Source organism: Moschus berezovskii, chromosome 13, assembly GCF_049115385.1.
Source record: "Moschus berezovskii isolate FMDL1 chromosome 13, NW_MosBer_1.0, whole genome shotgun sequence".
In the NCBI taxonomy this organism is placed as follows: domain Eukaryota; kingdom Metazoa; phylum Chordata; class Mammalia; order Artiodactyla; family Moschidae; genus Moschus; species Moschus berezovskii.
In genome coordinates, this window is record NC_142472.1 from 60,094,692 (window position 1) to 60,113,254 (window position 18,563).

The window sequence follows — 18,563 nt, forward strand, 5'->3', positions numbered from 1 at the left end:
GAAACAATATCTATAAATCTACCATTTTATCATCCCATTTCAGACTATAAAATTAGAAGATTCATCAGTTACACTTCTACTCATGAAATATACCTGCTGAGGTATGAGGTCCCTGTGGGAAGACTGATACAGATAACACATTCAGAGGGTGAAGTCATACATCAGTGAGCATCACGCGATTATCAAGAGCTGTGACCCTCATACCCAGCTGCATTTGCTTTATGCTGGGGGATGTCAGGAGTGTGTCAGCAAACAAAGAATTGTTAGGAATCTGCTTGCTACCATCTCTGCAACTGGAGAGATCTGACACAAAGATATTCCCAAATCATAATAAGGTAATATTCAAAGTTGCCTAAAAATGTTTTCCTATTATCAGGAGGCTATCTTCCTAGGTGAAAAAATAAGCAGCTTTTCACATATTTCTTCTGTTTTCTCTCTTCCCCAGGTTCTAATTCTAACCCACATCCACACTTTGTCCTCACAATTGTGACAATGACATGTGATAATTTGCAAGGTGCAGAAAATATTTAGAGCTCTTCCACCGTTGTTATCTCATGTGATCCTCCAGCCACCCAGGGAGGTTGGAGCAGAAATGGCTTAATGACTTGACCAAGAGTGGGGATGAAAACACAGAGATTCTAAATACTTTTCCAGTGTTTCTTATTTTCTTCCTCCCTCTCCCAATATGCTGTGCTAATACTTCCTCTCCCAGTGTTCCAGCGGTATTAGCAAACTAGGAAAAATACATGTCAGAGATTCTTTGTTTTCTGTATTCTTTTTTTTTTTTTTATAGACTAGCTGTAGAATCCAAGGAAAATAACTAGGTTTCTGTGGCCATTTCCTCTCTATTTGAGTCATGTTAGATGGGCATCATGCCTACTTCAGGCCTGGAAGGTTTACCCTAATTTGCCTGGTTTGGGAACATGACACTAATTAATCATACATTATAAACCACTCTGAAACCTAGTGCCTTAAAAAAGAACAGCAAATACTTATTATCTTTGCCATTTTTTCATGGCCAAGAATTTGGAAGCAACTTACCTGGGCAGTTTGACTTGGAGGAGTCCTTCATGAAACGGTAGTCAGAAGGGCAATTATCTGAAGACAAGAGGATCAGCTAGCAAGATGACCACTCACATGACTGACACGTTGGTGCTGCTGAGTGGTAGGAAGTCTTGGCTCCTCTCCATGTAATCCTCTCCCGGGACTTCTTCAGTGTCCTGACAACCAGACCAAGCAACCCATAAGAGCAAGTGGAAGCCACAGTGCCATTTATGACCCAACCTGCAAAGCCATAATTCCATCTGCCTCACTGTTCTGTTTATCATACAGGCCAGTCTGGATTCAACATGGGGTAAAACCACGTGTGTGGTATCACTGGGTCCATTTTGGAGGCTGCTATGATTACTGTGGACTTTCTTGAGGGAGTCAGCAAATATATCATTTCCCCCCCAAGAAACAAGAATGTCCTGGCAGAGGGTTGATGTCATGCTGGTAGATATCTGGCACTTTCTATCACCATCACCCTCACTCTTACCTCTTCTGGGAACTGTCCCTCCAATACATGGCCACCATGGGAACCACTCTGGATTTATGCGATCCTGACTGCTTAACCATAGTTTGCTGGTTCAGTATCAGGCAACTGACCCAAGAGCAGGGAGGAGTATTAAAAATAACATCGCCTGCCAGGGACTCCCCATTTGGTTCAGTGGTTAAGAATCCACCTTGCAAGACAGGAGACATGAGTTTGATCCCTGGTCAGGGAACTAAGATCTCACCTGTCGAGGAGCAACTAAGCCCGTGTCATAACTAGAGAGTCCATGGCCCACAAGAAAGATTCCCCATGACAACGAAGACCCAACACAACCAAATAAATAAATAATAAAAATAAATATTTAAAAATGTTTAAAGTAAAGGAAATAACATTCTTCAGACTATACAGATATTTGTTCCACATGGGACACCTGACTCATAGACTAATACAATCATTCCCTGGGATTTGGAACTTGAGAGGAAAACAAGCTTGAGGGACATTTCCCTTCCTCTAAAGGTTAAATGGCAAGCCACTCCAGTACTCTTACCTAGAAAATCCCATGGATGGAGGAGCCTGGTAGGCTGCAGTCCATGGGGTCGCTAAGGGTCGGACACGACTGAGCGACTTCACTTTCATTTTTCACTTTCACACATTGGAGAAGGAAATGGCACCCCACTCCAGTGTTCTTGCCTGGAGAATCCCAGGGACGGGGGAGCCTGGTGGGCTTCCGTCTATGGGGTCACACAGAGTCGGACACGACTGAAGTGACTTAGCAGCAGCAGCAGCAGCAAAGGTTAAACTATAGAATATAAAACTTCCCCATGCGGAGGATCTGGTTCACAGTGAGAAAGTAGGTCAGTAGTGGACAAAGCAGAGATTAGAAGAGAACAAAGCTGAGCTCCTGCCTCCGGGTTAGACTGGACACTTTTCACAGCTTAGTTTGTGTCCTTTACAACCCTTTGAAATCTGTGAACCAATAAATTCCCACTCACAGATAAACTAATCTAAAAAGTTGCAAAACTGTTCACAGTTTAACTCATATGCAGAGAAAATATAAATTTTGCCTGGGCTTCGAGGAGAGAAAATGTACCTGACTTTCTCTAATCTGGGATAACTGCTCACTCCTATGTCTACAAGCTCCCTCCTAATAGTATTGGATTGAATAAAGGGAACAGAGCTCGCACGGCCTTAGGCTCTGGAGTACATAAGTTCTTAGCGCTCCATGGCGCCTCTGGCCTCTGGTTAGGTTCCTTTTGTCCATCTGACCACTGCTTACACCCTGACCACATGCACAGCTGCAGCCCCTGGAGTAACCCATGGTCTAGCCTTCTGCTTGCACTCCACTAGCACCTCTTCCTCTGCCCCTCAGTGGCTACAGAACACTCTACTCTGAGCCTCAGCTGCTTTCTCCTCGAGACTTCAACTTCTGGCAACAGGGTGCCTCTGAGGCCCAGCCTCTGCAGCTTCCTGGGGTATCACACAGAAAACCATTGTCCTCTGTGCTTCCCTTGATTTCCCTAACACACCTGCCCCTCTTGGGCAAATGTCCAGCTCGGTCTTTTCTCTCTTTTTCACTATCAACCTGCTATAGGGACGGGTTTCTCCATCTGTCGTCCACTTGAGGCTTCCCTTATATAGAACTCTAAGACCTCTCCCCAGGCCTGCTATGCCACTAAAATGATGATGAGTCGTCCTCCTCTACCCTGGGACAATAAAGGAAGACTTTAAGGGAAACAAGAACTTGAGAGGAATGTTTAAACTAACAAGCTCAATACTTTTTTTAATAGCCTCTTTAAGCACACCTGAATTTTATAACTTAAACCCAAAGTCCTAACAAATGTCATCAGGCAGCGTTAAAGCAGCCGAGCGACAGTCAGTCAGTCAGTCACTCAGTCCATTAGTCAGCCATTTTTTGAGCAACTTTCAGTTCCTGCATCCGGAAACTGTGAATACAAGTTATTAACTTACTCACAAGCTAGGGAGGGAAAACATACACTTGTATGAAAAGAAAAATATAATGAATTCATTGTATTCCCTAAAAGAAAGATGATCAAAAGTCCCCCATCCCCCACCACCACCGCCACAGATGGATACGTGACATTCTGTGAGGGAAGAGTGGGGTTGGAAGCAGATGGCTGGGCTCTGTAACCTGAGAAACTATTCCCTCCCCGGTTGCTGATTCAGTTTATTAAATTTAAATCTTTGAACAAGGTGCTTCAAAAGATTGAATTCTAAGTGAGACGGGGATCATAAAAGATTGTATCACGCACTATGTTAGACTGTATAGATGGACAAATGCAAAGCATAGTTCTACCCACGATCCTTGTTTCTGTGAACTTCAATATAAAGTGAGGTGATACTGGAACACAGCGGCCAGGACTGAGGGACGCGAGCACACCCACCCACTGCTGGAAGCTCGGTGTGGCTCTGTGAAGCCCCAGCAGTCCCTGGGTCTCCCCTGTCTGACATCCAGTACTGCTGTTTACACACGTAGCGATGTCTCTAGTAGGACAGGGTTCGTGTCGCCACAGTCACTGCTCTGTCCTCATCTCGTAGCACAACTCTGGCCATAGGCAGAGCTCAGTTAGTAAATGTGTGTTCAATGCATTATTGGACACAAATTTTCAGAATGACGATTTGGTTATATGTATCAGAAGTTCTTAATTCTCTTTAGAGATTCACCCCAAGGAATAATAATGGATGTATGTATGTAATTATCTATATATTCAGGAAAATGTGGTTTATACTAAGAGAAATTCAGAAACAACTGAAGTATGAAACAACAGAGTTTTGTTTAAATCCATTATGGTATCATCTTAGAATGACTATTATACAACCGTTGAAGACAATGGTTATAATAAAACGATCTCATTTTGGTAAATCTGTATTTGCTGTGTGTATATGTATAAATGTACATGCAAAGAAAAGAGATTAGACAAATGGACACTTATATGTAAATTGTGGTTCTCTTCAGGTGGAAAGTTTCAATCCACTCATTATCTCATTTTCGTTTCTGTTTACTTTCTCAGTGTTCTAAAATAACATATTTTTGGTAAGAGTAAAGCAATAATAACAAAAATGCTTTAACACTCTCTTAGCATGTACCCTAGAAAGTTGTCTAACAGGACTCAAACTCATCACTGTGTCCCCATTTCCAGTGAGGGTCCCCCTCTTTCTCCCTGGGAAAGTTATATCCAAGTGTTTACCCAAGATACTTATGACAGAGCTCATATCATCTCCTGTCCTTCCAAATGTGTTGGGCAGCAGCACGTTAGGCAAGGCACAAGCAAGTCTGTATTAATAAAGCATTTCTCTACTGACACCCATACTGACCTGGGCAATGAGTCGGACACTACTGAGCGACTGAACTGAATTGAACTGAAGCCAACCCTATTGTCCCTTTGACCCAACTGCCAAAATGGAGATGGGTCTTGCTGCTAACAGGAATTCAAAAGAAATAAAAGTAACCACACTGGCTCATCCCAACTCTTAACAGCTGTACTGACTGGTGTGCCACTGTTCGACAGGTCTGTAGCTCCAGACCTACAGCCCACTCATCCGAAATCATTTCAAGGTGGGCTGGCACCAGCAGCCTCTAATAACTCTGCGAAAACTTGTAATGGGCCCAGGCATTTTGTACATAGCCTGAGACTACTGTATATCTTCTAAAGCCATGAAAATCATCTACCACACTCTTCCTCCTGACTAAGGAGAGATATAGGAGGAAGGAGAAAGGGAAGATGATCACATTTCCTTAGCGGAAGGAGTAATTGCCTCAGATATAGTCACAGATATAGGAAGAGCCACGTCTAGCCTCCTCAACATCCAGCTTAAATCTCTCCTAAATCTCTACCACTGATGCTCTCTCCCAAGACTAATTCATCCCTGTATTTCACCTTGCCCTCACCTCAATGAGTTCTAACTTGGCAACTCATTTTTTTTTTTTTAAGTTTGTGCTTTCTTCTATGAGGGCTTCCCAGGTGGCACTAGCAGTAAGAAATCTGCCTATCAATGCAGGAGACGGAAGAGATGTGGGTTCGATCCCTGGGTTGGGGAGATCTCCTGGAATAGGAAATGGCAACTCACTCCAATATTCTTGCTTGGAAAATTCCATGGATGGAGGAGCCTAGCAGGCTACAGTCCTTGGGATCAAAAAGAGTTGGACACGACTAAGCACACACAGGCACGCACTTCCTCTTTGAAAGCACTTTTAATTCATCTTTTATTTTCCCCCTAAAGGGTTGACTCACTGGAAAAGAGTCTGATGCTAGGAGGGATTGGGGGTGGGAGGAGATGGGGACAACAGAGAATGAGATGGCTGGATGACATCACCGACTCGATGGACATGAGTTTAAGTGAACTCCAGGAGTTGGTGATGGACAGGGAGGCCTGGCGTGCTGTGGTTCATGGGGTTGCAAAGAGTTGGACACGACCGAGCGCCTGAACTGAACTGAAAGGGTTCATTTCTTAAAAAATGAATTTAGCGATAAAATTCCTAATGAAATGATTGCTTCTGTGTAAGTGATATTAATAGAAGTGAAATGCCCTGACAAATCCTACAGGATAATGGTTCCTTTGCTAATGTTTACCATCATTACCTATCCTAAATTTCACCCCCCAAACAGATCAACACAATTAATCTGATTAAAAAGGAACCATTTATAGTTATAAGCTGCCTTCATCTCAGGTTGATCAAAGCATTTCACTGATGATAATTTGTTCCAATTCACTATAATTTTTGCATTGCTCATTGCTATCAAATTGAGTGCTTTAATCCTCATAGTTTTGTCTTTATAAAAAAATGAATTACAAATTGGGTATCATACAAAAGTAATTGAAGAATCTATTCTTTTCATACCCTGCTTCCAAGTTGATAATCCTTTTTGCCAAGGTTCTCATCATTATAATTCTCTTGATGGGGTCAGAGCTCATGAAAACTTGTACATGGAAATTATAACATGGTTTAGGAAGGTGGGGGATAGAAGAAGGAGGAAGAAGATACTAAACTAAAAATCTGCTGTGAACACCCTAAATATGGATTCGAAGTCTTTTTAATAGTGAATGACTGACACCTCCATGCAGACTCTAAAAAGTTGCGTTCTCAGACTAAAAGACATAAGTACAGAAATTGTCTCCCAACTTAATCTTACATACTTTTTTCTTTCCTTGCAAACTCAGTGCTCGATCGCCTGGCTGCTTTCAGCCTGTCTCACACAAATTACGTTGTATCGACTTCAAAGAAAGGACTTGTGATTTTTGTGTATTCAATCTACCCCATAATGCTCTCAGGGCAGTGCCCAGTACTCCAGGAGCTTGACTAAATAAATACTGAGTTGAAAAGTATAGACTAGAAAAATTACTTCTATCCAAGACAAATAAAAATAAGCACCCAGACTGCAGCATATTTATTCTGTCCCTTACAAATCACCTGAGGTGATTCCCTTTTCTTAAATAATAACCATACTTTCATCCCATGACTCAAATTCTTGCCTAGAAATTGGCTGCTAGCTCAGCTACTCTTGGGAATTCTGAGCGATACAGAGGGAACTAGATTCTCCTGCTGGGCTGAAAGACTAAACTAATGTAGAACCACAGAACAAAGAGCTTCCTTCCTTTCTTTCTGGGTTTCATAGCCTGGCCAGAATTAGGAAATGCCTCCATTTCCATCACATTTTGCTACTAAATGAGCCCAAATCAAGAAACACCCTTTGACACACTGATTACTGGTGTTCTGGAGAAATCTCCATAGCTGGGAACTTTGTGGAATCTACCCAATTCTCAAATTCCTTCAGTCTCAAAAGATTTGGGATAGTAGCTACAAATGTTGTTTTACTAATAATTATATATTTACACAGTGATTTGAATATTTAAAAACCTTTCCAAAGGCAATGCATAAGTTTGCTGGGTCTGCCATAATAAAGTAACAAAGACTAGGCAATGCGAACAACAGAAATATATTTTCTCACAATCCTGGATGGTAGAAGTCCAAGATCAAAATGTTGGCACAGTTGGTTTCTTCAAAGAACTCTCCCCTTGGCTTGTAGATGGCCATTCCCATTTGGGTATCTCATCTCTACATTGTTTTCATTTGTGTCCTAATCTCCTTTTCATATAAGAACACCAGTCATATTGCATTCCTAGAGAAGGCAATGGCAACCCTCTCTAGTATTCTTGCCTGGGAAATCCCATGGACAGAGGAGCCTGGCGAGCTACAGTCCATGGGGTCGCAAAGAGTCAGACACGACTTAGCAACTAAACAGCAACAGCATCTAGCATTAGACTACATCCATAAAACTTTAAGTTAATTACCTTTTAAAGACATATCTCAAATACACTCACATTCTGAGGAATTAGAGGTTAAAAGTTCAACCTATGAATTCATGGAGGAGGGGACATAATTCAACCCATGACAGTCATGCTTTCATTTTATAATTATGAACCTAAAATTTAAAAAAGAAAAACACCTGCATCACCAATTTCACCAGTCGTTAGGTTATATAGCTAAAATTGGATCCCTGGGTCTCTGATTCCAAATGCTATACTTTCTCCCTTATAATCTGCTGCTACTATGATACCTAAATTGTGTCTAACTGTTTATCATTTATAGACAATGCATTATCTCACTGAATTGCCTGGGGAAAGAAAAGTTGGTATTACCCTAGGAACCACTTGGCCAATTTGATAGGTTCTCTACTTTGAAACTCCTGGGGCAGGAGAGGAGATTTTTCTAGAATTCTCATCAGTTTACTCTCTACCCAAAACTGTTACCCACTAGCTGGACCTTAACATTGAGGATGCAGAAAAAGGTCATTGAACCATTGAACTTTTGACTCTCAAAAGTTTTCCTAATTTTGACTGCAGCTCAGAACTAATTTCATCTAAGGAATAAGCATGGAGATTCGTCATAATGTTGATCTCAATTTATCCAAGTCAGACCTCAGGTACCAGCTAAATCTGAGAGTAGATGGATGGATCTAGAGAACAGCAGATGTTCCTGAGTCCCCCATACAGTCAGCCTAAGAGAAAAGAACCGGTTCCCATCATTCAAAGCACTTAAAAATAGCCCTTGTGTTTTAAATTCTGAGAGTACTACTTTTCGGAAGGTTAAATGTAAACAAGAGTATTTAAATACCTATTTACAGTTTCTTCTAAAAACAAACAGAGCAAAAAGTGTGTCTCTTAAAAGTGTGTTAAGAGACATACAGATGGATAACGGGCACATGAAAAGATGCTCAACATTGCTAAGTATTAGAGAAATGCAAATCAAAACCACAATGTGATATTACCTTAAACCTGTCAAAATGGACATCATCAAAAATCTACACTGTTGATGGGAATAGAAATTTCAGCCACTATAGAAACAATATAAAGTTTCCTCCAAAAACTATAAGTAGTACTACCTATGATTTAGCAATCATGAGAGATGATGCAAGGACTGTGGCTTAAATCACTCAGTTCTGGAGTGATTTATCACACAGCAACATATAACCTGTAATATCATTCTTTGTTCCCCACCTCCACTCCCCAATTCTGCTTCCTTTTGTATTATTATTATTTTTAATTGGAGGACAATTGCTTTACAATGTTGTGTTGGTTTCCGCCTTACAGCAACATGAATCAGCCATAAGCATATAGACAATCCATGCATGCTCAGTTGCTTCAGCTGTGTCCAACTCTGTGTGACCCTATGTACTGTAGCCCAAAGAGCTTCTCTGTCCGTGGGACTGTCCAAGCAAGAATACTAAAGTGGGTTTCCGTGCCCTTCTCCAGGGGCTCTTCCCAACCCGGAGACTGAACCCACATCTCTTACATCTCCTCCATTGGTAGATGGGTTCTTTACCACTAGCACCATCTGAGAAGGTCACATACAGTCCATGGGGCCGCAAAGAATTGGACATGACTGAGTGACTAAATATACATATATTGTGTGTTTATATATACATATATATGTGTGTGCACAATACATATTCTTAAATATATATATAAATATATATATATCTAAATTTACATATATATATATATAGCCTGGTGGGCTACGGTTCACAGGGTCACAAAGACTCTGACATAAATGAAGTGACTTAGCAGGCATGTATAAATACATATATAGATAGATAGATAGATAGATAGATCTCCCCCTTCTTGAGCTTCCCTCTTACCCACCCCACAATTCTAACTCCAATCTAAGTTCTGAAAGTTAGAGCTACAAAATCAGTTCTTTCCCCTCAATGTAAACATTTATACTATAAACTCAGGCATCTGGAAAAACTGATCGCAAGGTCTTAATGTTGTTTCTGCTCTTTTCATCAAGAAATAAATAACTCTAGTATGATAATTTTTTCCTCCTGTTTATATGCAAATTGTTTAAGAACTGAACTGTTCCAGTTGTTTGCAATTGCTTCCATATTATCCCAAAACAATTCAAAATTCAAAACATGCAATAAAGTCAGTGATTTATTGGTCTCACATTTCTCTTCTCTCAGAATCCATCAAATCAACCATATTTCTTTGAATTTTTCATTTGGAGGAGGGGACAGTCTGTCTTTTCCTTTGTTCTTTTCTTGGCTATTAAACAGGATTATTTGCCAGTTTGATAACTGACATCTAAAGGCATTCTTCATTCATTAAGAAAATAAAATAATTATCAGTCTAGGGAAAATGCAGAGGAGAAGGGATCACATTTTATAATATCATGGTTGATGTAGGTGGTTGAGTTGAGATGTGTTTATTAAATCTCTGAATATAGATGGATGCTCTTAAAAGCTAATTTTAAGATGAAGAAATTGTTGCTTATCCTAATAGTTCTCTAGAAAGTGACTGCATGTGATTAATAGGAAGGGAAAAAGTGGGGGTGGGTTTGCAATGTGACTCCTCCCTATGACACTCCCTATTCCATTTTTAGTAAAATCAACTGAAATTATAGGAAGAAAAAAATCTTCACACTGTAAAAACCTGTCCATATTAGCTCTTTACAACTCAAGAGAAGCATAATCATTTAATGCAGTATTTTCAGCAACAAAAAATCCCCACCTTCAAAAAATGTTCATTTACCCTTGAAATTGTTTCTGCTATCACCACATGATGAATTCTGAAGCAAGGCTTGGATCTATGTTGAGTGAGTGTTGATTTAACACAGATCGACCTCCCACAGAGCTATGTTGTTGCTAGAACTGAAAGAAGCTGGAAGGAACTGATCAACATCCGTGCCCCCCTCCACAAAGAACTAATTTTCCCTCTGCCCAAATTGCTCCTAATAAACAGAAAATCAGTCCCTCCCCTACAGAATGTGAAGTAATTTGGTTTTAAAATTACACATGAAAGGTATCGCTAAGGGAACATTTTCTAAGTTTTTGAATTATTTTCTACTTCTATCAAATGCATCCTACTACAATACGAAAAGGCCAAAGTTATGTCTACACTGCCTTACACTCCTTGGGAGCTTCTCCCTTGGCCTCAGCGTTTGGAGCTGGAGATACTATTTGTGGAATGAGGCTGAGGACATGAGCCAAAATGAATTTCAGGCTTGCCAGAGCTTACAATCTTAATGCAAATTCAACAATTAGCAATGCCTCAGCTGTGAAAGCTGGAAAAAATTCCACACATCAGATGGTGAGAGAGGCTGGTGGGGAAAAGCACTCCATTTTACTGCTGTCATCCTGTCATCTCCTAACTCAACGCATAACCTTGAAAGCAGACCTGGGCCCTACGGGTTATAAACTCATTCAGATGGTTCCAGAAAGGCAGCATCCTCACTAATCCAGACTAGAACTGTAAATGTGTAAAAAGGCTAAGTAAAGAAAGAATTTTAAACTATAAGAAACACTGTATCATCAGTTTCAAAAAACCCCTAGTTAATAAGTATCATTAGTTCAGTATCACTGAACTAAGAGGATCCAACTATAGGTAGTCAGAAGAAACAGCTGTCAACCTGAACCACTGAGCAAGCGTTGCTCTGTAATAAGGCACTTTTTGTTTGTTTCTTGAGATGTTTGAGGCGGCAGAAAAAAACACGCATTACAAACAATGAGATCATTTGAAAGTGAAAGTGAAAGTCACTCAGTCATGTCAGACTCTGCGACCCCAGGCCTATACAGTCCTTGGAATTCTCCAGGCCAGAATACTGGAGTGGGTAGTCCTTCCCTTTTCCAGGGAATCTTCCCAACCCAGGGATCAAACCCAGGTCTCCCACATTGCAGACTAGATTCTTTACCAGCTGAGCCACAAGGGAAGCCTTAGAAATCATTTAGAAACCCAAGAACATTGGGTTTCCTTGCCTTCATCTTCCCACACTGGTCTTTTTCTAAAGAAAAGAAAAAAAATACAGCTGCAGTTGTACAAGTGAACACTTCCACTGGAAAGAATACAATGATACAGTCCATTGAGGGGAAAGATCAGAAATTCTAAGGACTTCACATGCTAAACACAATTATTCATTCCTTGAATGGTTTCCTCCCAACTATTTTCTTCCTATTCACATCATCAATCATTATTTTTAATATTTATTTTATTTATTTATTTGACTGCCCTGGGTCTTAGTTGTGGCATTTGGGATCTAATTCCCCAACCAAGGACTGAACCCACACCCTCTGCGTTGGGAGCATGGAGTCCTAGCCACTGGACCACCAGGGAAGTTCCACCAATCATTATTGATGATGCAAACTTTGTGACCATGTCCCAAACTAAGAACCACATTCCACTGCAACCTGTTAATCAGTTACCTCATGACCACTCTGGGAGTAAATCTTGCTATTTCCCTTAAATACTTCCCTTCATGACTTTTCCTCACTACCATTCATCAAAATCCTCACAGCTCCAATAAACTCTGTTCTTCTGAATATAAATCAAACATGATCAATGTATTAAAAAAAAATTGCCCTCAGTTGTTCTCTATCAAGCATCTATTCTGCATGTATCTTTGTTTAGATTCCCTCCAAAGAAAAGTCAGGGGAAAAATCTTGAGTACAAGTAGCTTACTTAGGAAGTGATTCCAGGAAGCAGAGTGTAGCTCAGGGGATTTGAGCCAAGGAAGAGGGAAAAGCCAGATGCTTGGGGGAGAAAGCCCTCAGTGTGGTTGGGAACCACCCACCAAAGTTGGGTAAGGGATGTTGATGGGGCTCCTACTATGGTGCCCACTGTGGCAGATGCCTGAATTCCACCAGATGCTCAGCTGTGCACATAGTAGGGAACTGTGCTTCCTGAGTGAACATTCAAATATTCTCTCCCTTTTATGCTGTCATGAAATTATGATCCTTATTTGTATCCTTTCCCAAAGTCGACCTTTAACCCAATCATTCATATACACATCTTTTCACCTGTAGGAAAAGCTTCCTGTCTCCACTCTGCAAACACTTGTTTTGAACCCAATTATCTCAGTGCACTTCTCTCTCTTATGCACTGTCAAGGCAATTTACTTCAAATGAGCAAATAGCTCCAGCTCATGGCCCTTGCTTTCAAATCTTGAAAAAGAAACTAGGATATCTTTTTCAACCAGAGGGATACATCAAGGGTTTTTTCACAAGTTTAAAAAATGTTTAATTTTTCAGATTCACAGTGTAATTTTCTACATCTTTATTTACATAAGTAAAAATGAAACATGTCCCTTTGTATATTAGCCTCTTTTTCAATCAGCAAATTTGAGGGCAAGAAATTTTATCACAGCAAATTCTGTTGATTTTATATCTAGAGTACAATTGGCACTTTGTGAAAGAGAAAAAAGGCCATACAGAAACAGAAAAAAAGAATCAAGCAGTATCCCAAAATGTGAACTAACATCTTAAAACTCATTTTATCTTCCATATTAGACAATATCTATCGAATATCCTTCTTTCCACCACATCACCTCCTTCTTATAACCCAGGATGGTTTATTAACCCGTTTTGGGCAACTGTACCAATGTATTGATCCCCAAAAGATTTTTACACCCAATGGTGACTTTTTCAATTAACTGTCATTACCAAGAATTTTGCGGTGTAGACATATGCTAGGGATTTGGAGACATCGTTTCTCACCTTCTGTCACGGCTGAAGTACCACATTTTCTAAAATGGAATCAACAGCCTTAAGGCTTTTGATGTGCACATACAACAGTGTCTCCTGTCTGATTCATATTTGTAATGAACCTGCTTTGGATCTGCTGGCAATAAAAGGGACATAATCCTTAAGTAGGTTTCAGAGAAGCTCGACTAATTTATGTGACAGGACTCAATCTCGTGCGAAGGTTTAATGAGAACCTCAAGTTGTATAAAGTGTGCCTGGCATCTGCCTATCCCTCTGTCAGGAAGAGCAGAGGGATACCTGATGTGAAGAACATATATCCAAATTTCTTTAACTGATATAGATGAACCTAATGGAGAGTAAGGGGAAAGAGCAACAGCCACCAAAAAGACTACTACAGCAAATATTGATCCATTGTACACTTGCTGGTTATTGTAATAACCTTTGAACATTCCCCAAAAGGAAAGCACGACGTGGATAATGTATGTGCCTACTGCAAGTAATCTTCCAAGCATGAATGGCTGAAGGATTATAATTTCTTTTCACCAGATCATCATAGGTGTCCCAGAGGTCATACAAATAACCAGCATCCTTTCATCCTAAACACTACCAAGCCAAGGTTGAGATATGAGCCTATTAAAATCTGGTTTAAAAATGAATTTTATTTTGCCCGTGATTTCATCCATTAATTGCAGACTGCCTTTTAAAGCCTTCTGCGGAAGACAAAGAGACCTTCAAATCCTTTCTCTGAGAATTAAAGCTTTCATTTAAGGATTCCAGATGGGCTGTATTTTAAGTATAAAAGTTCAAATACTTTTAACCACCGACAGATGAAAGGAATTTTACCCAGTTATGTTGCACAATTGCCACCCAGTAGTTCTTCAATCCTGGCCAAATTGAGCATCAATTTAAATTAGATTTAATTGTGGGACCCTTGACAATCACAATCAACACAAGATATTAGGGAGTTTAGGAAATGGGTCTATTAAATGACAATTAAAGCTGTCAGCCTTCCAGAGCTTATTTTCAGTTAATTTGATCCCTAGTAGACAGCCGCATTCAACTGCTGTAAACAAAGAGGTCTGTTTGAAAGTGCAAGCTGAGATGGGAGCTGGTTCCTTAGAACCTTGGTTGATAGCATGTTTCACTTCCAGGTTCAGGTAACTCCATCTGTTACTCAGAATAAGTGACTTCAAAATAACTTCCTGTGCAACTACTGAAGTCCTCTTGAAAGTCCTGAGAGAGTGTGGGGAGTGGCTGGCTTTTTCTTTTTGTGTAAAGTCACATGGAAATTCTTCAGGGTCAGGTGCTCTCACTCTGGCACATATTAAATAGTGCGTGTACCTAGAAGGTGCCTAAAATTGACTATGGAAAGTCTTAGATTATCCATACCTTTTAATATAGTATTTTCACTTTCAGGGATTTATCCTAAAGAAACAGATATCTGCACAAAGACTCATGAACGGGCGTGTTTGCCGCAGAATGAAACGAGGATAAATCATAGGGCAAGTTTAGTTTTGGCTGCTCCTCTCACCCCATTCCCCTTAACCCTTCCCACAGGCCAGACCACGCTTCTCCACCTTGAAAACTTCTTCAGTGTCACTTCCTCCCAAGCATTTGCATGGAGAACCAGCCAAAATTTTCCAAGTCCTGGGCTTTCCTCCATCAAAATATGTCTCCCACGCCCTAGGGTTAATGCCCTCTGCAGTCTGCCCAGACCAGAAAATTAGATACATTTTTCTTTCTGAGATGTTAATGGATTTATATTACCTTCTAGAAGCAGCATGTTATATTTTAAAGTGAGATCCTCCTGAAGACAATGCTATCAACTCAAAATGGGATTATAATGGGAATTTCAGTCTCCAAATAAACCCAGTAGTTTCTGATTTAAAAGTCCTTTTCAAATACATTTTCAGGACATGCACATGTGTGTATGTGTCTTAGTTTACTCATTTTGCTTTATTATGAAAAGGCATTCATGTTTATTATATTAATAGAGAGTGTGGGAAACAAGAAAAAGTAAAAGAAAGATGAAAATCATCAAAATTCCCTACCACACAGAAATGACATTTTTAACATTCTATTGTGCTTCTTCCCAATCATAGTCATATGCACTAATTTATTTTCTGAAGTCATGATTACAGCATAAGCACAATTTTTGCATTATTTTTTCCACTTTGCTATTTGACAGTTGTCAAAATAGCTTCATTCCAAAGACATCATCAATGGGACCATGCTACATGCTAAGTCACTTTAGTCGTGTCCAGCTCTTTGTGACTGTATGGACTGTAGCCTGCCAGGCTCCTCTGTCCATGGGATTTTCCAGGCAAGAATACTGGAGTGGGTTGCCACGTCTCCTCTAGGGAATCTTCCCAACCCAGGGATTGAACCCGTGGCTCTTATGTCTCTTGCATTGGCAGGTGGGTTCTTTACCTCCAGCACCACCTGGGAAGCCACACTTCACAGTAGTTCACCCCTTTCTTCAGTCATTATTTTCCCTGCCAAGAATACTTTAAAAACTTGGCTGTTCGTTCTGGGCTTCTTATCTATTACAACTGCTACATTAAATTGGAATCGATTTACCATATTTAACTGGTAGGTTAATTTCCCAAGATAAAAGCACTCAAATTCAGTTCTGGAACAGGGAAAGGACTTGAACGTGTTAAAACAATATGGATGCAGCCCGTGCAGGACACTGGCAGGAAGTCAAGGTTACAGTCTGTCATTGGGGTGAGAGCCTCCAATGGCCACAGCAAAATATCTTCCTTTTTTCCCTCACCCTTCTCTTCACTCAGCTCAGCCATACCCATGTCCTTGTCTCCCATTTTAAAGGTGCAGGAAGACTTGGAGACTCATAGTTGTTTGTGATCTGGGTAGCACATTCACATTACTATCTGGGCTGCTTTTTTCCTCGTGTTGCCCCTGACAAAGTGACAAATGCTATGTAATCCTACTTGGTAACTGATAATCATTCTTATTACAGCTTCAGATTAAATAGAAAAAGTACAGCCATTTTTTTAAGGAAACAAGGTCAAATAATGTTCAAAGAGGACATTAAAAGCAGAATTTCATAGACCACAGTTGATTTGAGTGTTTTATCTGTAAATAGTATGTTATTTTACTAATGGAGTTGAATTACATTTAACCACTCTATAAATGTTGGTTTGTATTCCATTTAAACATGTTATAAAGAGCTTTTAGCTATTTTTGAGCAAGCAAAACTGCCCTGCCTATTAATAAACACTTAGGTGGAGTATCAGATTTCCAATAACTAACAATATGATTATCTACCCAGAGACTTGGAAAGACCTATATTCACAATGTCTTATGATTGGCAAGTTTGCTGTCTTTGACATGGAATACTAAGCACAAAGCATGCTGAAACACTGGGGGAAGGGGTTCCTTTTTTCCACCAGTAACTGCTAACCTGCCTGGCAACACGTGGGGTGCCCTGAACTGCCCTGTGAAACAGAACCTGCTTCTCAAAGGGGATGCAGGGAAATGGGGACATGGGATTCACCAGAAGTCAGAGCTTTTTCTGAAGTCTTGGCAGTTATGTGACTGTTGTCATTATTCTTATTGATCGCAACACCAGATCTGTTCAGCCTTGTAAAAAAACAGACAAAGGGGGTGACCAAATCAGAATAAAAAGGAAGAGGGAGCCGAAATGGTTGAGAATATGCATTATTATCCTCATAAATGACCTGACAGATACATAGCCCAGTAGAGTAAAACGAATGGTACATTTCTTTTTCCCATTGTCTCACATCAGGAAAAGTCTGAAGTGGTATAGAATCTCCATTTTTTAAACAAATAATCACCAGTCTATTCTGTTTAACAGACATCCTGATTTATTTTTTCATGTTCTGTATTTCTCCATGAAGAGATACCTGTTAGAAATGTTACCATACATATACCTGCTAAAAGTATTATTCTTAAGCTTTCATTAATCATCTTATAGTGTTCTTGGAATGGATCTCTTACATATTAGGGAACTTACTTATTGTGAAGTTCTTACCAAAATCTATAAGTTGAATTTGATATGAGGAAAAGACAGCCTCAAATTGAGGGACTTTTTACAAAATAACTGGATGATATTCTTCACAAGTCAGGAAAGATAAAGACTGAGAAATTGTCCCAAATTGGAGACTAAGAAATCAGAAAAACTAAATATAATGTGTAAACCTGGACTGGATCCTAGGTCAGAAAAAGAATACTAGTGGTACAATTAGAAACATTTTTATTAGTTAACTATATTAGTTTTCTGGTTTCAATCATTAAACTAAGATTACATAAGATGTTAACATTAGGGCAAGTGAGGTGAAAGGTATATTGAAACTCTTTATACTATTTTGCTACATATTTTGTAAGTCCAGAATCCTTTTTTTAATTAAAAAAAAATTAATTTTTTTAATTAAAAACAAATCTGAAAATCTAGATAATTGGATTTCAGTGCATATCTGCAAGGAGTTGATGCATTTCTGAGAAAAATAAAATGGAGATTTCAAGTTGCTTGCATTTACATAAGATCAGTGAATAGCTTGAGCATCCTGGCATTTTAATTAAAGAGAGAATGAGACCCACGAAGGCAGAAAGACACACAGTGAAAGGCATCCCATGATGGTATGTCGGCATTGACAAAGCATTTCAGGACTTCCTCTTGGAGTCACACCAAAGAGGTGATCACTGTCCTTGTCATAGCCATGTCTGTGCTGCAGAATCAAAGGCAGGCTTTTCTCTGATTGGTTGGGTCAGGCTGCTAATGAGGCAAAGGTCGTGGATTGGATCTGCTCTCAGGGCCTGTGAGTGTCACTCTGTCTCCTGACATTTCTCTAATCACATGGAGCCAGGTGTGACAGCTCGACTGCACCAGCACAAGGCTGGCTCTACTGTGGAGAAATAGTGAAGACCCACACCCTCCCTAAGGTCACCTTTAAACATAATAGGCACACTTGAATAGAGTCCCTGTCATCTAAATATGTTTCTAAAAATAACTGCACTAGGAAAGGGATCCTTTATTAGATTCACTTTCCCATATT

The 18,563-nt window shown here is 39.9% G+C and overlaps 1 long non-coding RNA gene across 3 annotated transcripts in view; it reads right to left on the reverse strand.

Moving 5' to 3' along the window:
- LOC148775851 (uncharacterized) overlaps positions 1 to 18,563 on the reverse strand; it is a 515,606-nt gene that overhangs the window by 195,300 nt on the left and 301,743 nt on the right. For all 3 annotated transcript variants that reach the window (XR_016038890.1, XR_016038889.1, XR_016038888.1), the window contains one exon: positions 1,042 to 1,220. This is a non-coding gene — a long non-coding RNA (uncharacterized LOC148775851). The remainder of the gene's footprint in view (positions 1 to 1,041; positions 1,221 to 18,563) is intronic.